Below are 3,339 nucleotides of genomic sequence, written 5' to 3'. Positions count from 1 at the left end.
AGTTCGAATCCACCAGCCACTCCTTGGAATCCTATGGGACAGTTCTATTCTGTCTTATAGGGTCGCTATGAGTCGGAATCAATTCGACAGCAACAGGTTTTTTTTTCTTTTTTCTGGTAACTACCAATTGAAGGAGAACAGAGAGAGTAGTAGTTAATCAACTTCTAGGTGGAGGTCTTTCCTAAGGAGGCTTTAAATCTCGATAATAGTCTCCTGGTATGTGTTCCACAAAGCCCAATATCTTACGTTTTAAAATGTGTTATATCATTGGAATACATTATGTGGTTGAGACTGGAAAACACTGAATTAGACAATAATAAACTATTATCTTTACTACAAGACTTCTCTGAAACTCTTCTATGTTGATGATAATTATGAAGAGCAAAAGGGAATTTATTATGCCATACTTAACTAGGAAGAAGGACCTGGCAGTCTACTTCTGAAAAAATTGGCCAATGAAAACCTTATGAATAGCAGCGGAACATTGTCTGGTATAGTGCTGGAAGATAGGGCCCTTAGGTTGGAAGGCACTCAAAATATGACTGGGGAAGATCTGCCTCCTCAAATTAGAGTCGACCTTAATGATGTGGTTGGAGTAAAGCCTTCAGGACCTTCATTGGCTAAGGTGGCATGGCTCAAAATAAGAAACACCTGAAAATATCCGTTAATAATCAGAACACGGAATTTATGAAGTACAAATCTAGGAAAATTGGAAGTCCTCAAAAATGAAATGGACAGCATAAAGATCAATATCCTATGCATTACTGAGCTGAAATGGACTGGTATTGTCCATTTTGAATCAGACAATCATATGATCTACCATGCCCAGAATGACAAATTGAAGAGGAATGACATCTCATTCATCATCAAAAAGAGCATTTCAAGATCTGTCCTGAAGTACAATGCCATCAGTGACAAGATAATATCCATATGCCTACAAGGAAGACCAGTGAATATGACTATTATTCAAATTTATGCACCATCCACTGATGCCAAAGATGAGGAAACTGAAGATTTTTACCAACTTCTGCACTCTGAAATTGATTAAACATGCAGTCGAGATGCATTAATAATTATTGGTGATTGAAATGTGAAAGTTGGAAACAAGAAAGAAGGAACAGTTGTTGGAAAGTACAAGCTTGGTGATAGAAATGACGCCTGGGATCACATTATAGAATTTTGCACGACCAAGGACTTCTTCACTGCAGATACCTTTTTTCAACAACATAAATGGCGACTATACACGTGGACCTCACTTATGGAATACGCAGGAATCAAATCAACTCCATATGTGGAAAAAGAAAATGTAGAAGCTCAAAATCGTCACTCAGAACAAGGCCAGGCAGGGTCTATGGCAGAACAGACCATCAACTGCTCATATGCAAGTTCAAGCTGAAACTGAAGAAAATTAGAGCAAGTCCATGAGAACCAAAATATGACCTTGAGTATACCTCAACTGAATTTAGAGACCATTTCAAGAATAGATCTGACACACTGAATGCTAATGACCAAAGACCAGACGAGTTGTGGAATGACATGAAGGACATCATACATGAAGAAAGCAAAAGGTCATTTAAAATACAGGAAAAAAAGAAGAGACCAAAATGGATGTCAGAGGAGACTGTGAAACTTGCTCTTGAATGTACAGTAGCTAAAGTACATGGGAGAAATGATGAAGTAAAAGAGCTGAAATGAAGATTTTAAAGGGTGACTCGAAGAAGATAAAGTAAAATATTATAATCAAATGTGCACAGACCAACGGTTAGAAAACCAATAGGGAAGAATATGCTCAGCATTGCTCAAGCTGAAAGAACTGAAGAGAAAATTCAAGTCTTGAGTTGCAGTATTGAATAATTCTATGGGGAAAATATTGAACGACACAGGAAGCATCAAAAGAAGATGGAAAGAATACACAGAGTCACTGTACCAAAAAGAATTGGTTGATGTTCAAAATTTCAGGAGGTAGCATATGATCAAGAACCAATGGCACTAAAGGAAGAAGTTCAAGCTGCACTGAAGAGAATGCCAAAAATAAGGCTCCAGGTATTGACAGAATACCAATTAACATGTTCCAACAAGCGGATTCAGCCCTGGAAGTGCTTAGTCTTCTATGCCAAGAAATTTGGAAGATAGCTTCCTGGCCAGCTGAGTAGAAATGATCCATATTCGTGTCTGTTCCAAAAGAAGGTGATCCAACAGAATGCAGAAATTATTGAACAATATCATAAATATCACACACAAGTAAAATTTTGCTGAAGATAATTCAAAAAACATTTGCAGCAGTACATTGACAAGGAACTGCCAGAAATTCAAGTCAGGTTTAGAAGTGGATGTGGAACAAGGAATATCATTGCTGATATCAGATGGATCTTGGCTGGAAGCAGATAACACAAGAAAGATATTTATCTGTGTTTTATTGACTATGCAAAGGCATGCAACTGTGAGGATCATAACAAATTATGGATAACATTATGAAGAAAGGGAATTCCAAAACACTCAATCGTGCTTATGTGGAACTTATACGTAGACCAACAGGAAGTTGTTTGAACAGAACAAAGCGATACTGCATGGTTTAAAATCAGAAAAGATGTGCATCAGGGTTGTATCCTTTCATTATACTTATTCAATGTATGCTGAGCAAATAATCCGAGAAGCTGGACTATATGAAGAAGAATGCAGCATTAGGATTGGAAGAAGACTCATTAACAACCTGCCATATGGAGATGACACAACCTTGCTTGTTCAAAGTGAAGAGGACTTGAAGCACGTATTGATTAAGATCAAAAACTACAGCCTTCAGTACGGATTACACATTAACATAAAGAAACAAAAATCTTCATAACTGGACTAATAAGTAACATCATAATAAATGGAGAAAATACTGAAATTGTCAAGGATTTCATTTTACTTGGACCCACAATCAATGCCCATGGAAGTAATAGTCAAGAAATCAAAAGACACATTGCATTGGGCAAATCTGCTGCAGAAGACCTCTTTAAAGTGTTAAAAAGCAAAGATGTCACCTTGAGGACTAAGGGGCACCAGACCCAAGCTATGGATTTTTAAACACCTCATATGCATGAAAAAGCTGGACAATGAATAGGGAAAACCGAAGAAGGATTGATGCATTTGAATTATGGTGTTGGCAAAGAATATTGAATACACCATGGACTACCAGAAGAACAAAAAAATCTATCTTGGAAGAAGTACAACCAGAATACTCCTTAGAAGCAAGGATGGTGAGACTTTGTCTCAAGTCCTTTGCACATGTTATGAGGAGGAACCATTCCCTGGAGAAGGACATCATGCTTGGTAAAATAGAAGATCAGTGAAAAGAGG

Source organism: Trichechus manatus, unplaced genomic scaffold (genome assembly GCF_000243295.1).
Source record: "Trichechus manatus latirostris isolate Lorelei unplaced genomic scaffold, TriManLat1.0 scaffold00312, whole genome shotgun sequence".
Lineage (NCBI taxonomy): Eukaryota > Metazoa > Chordata > Mammalia > Sirenia > Trichechidae > Trichechus > Trichechus manatus.
This window is presented reverse-complemented; position numbering follows the sequence as displayed.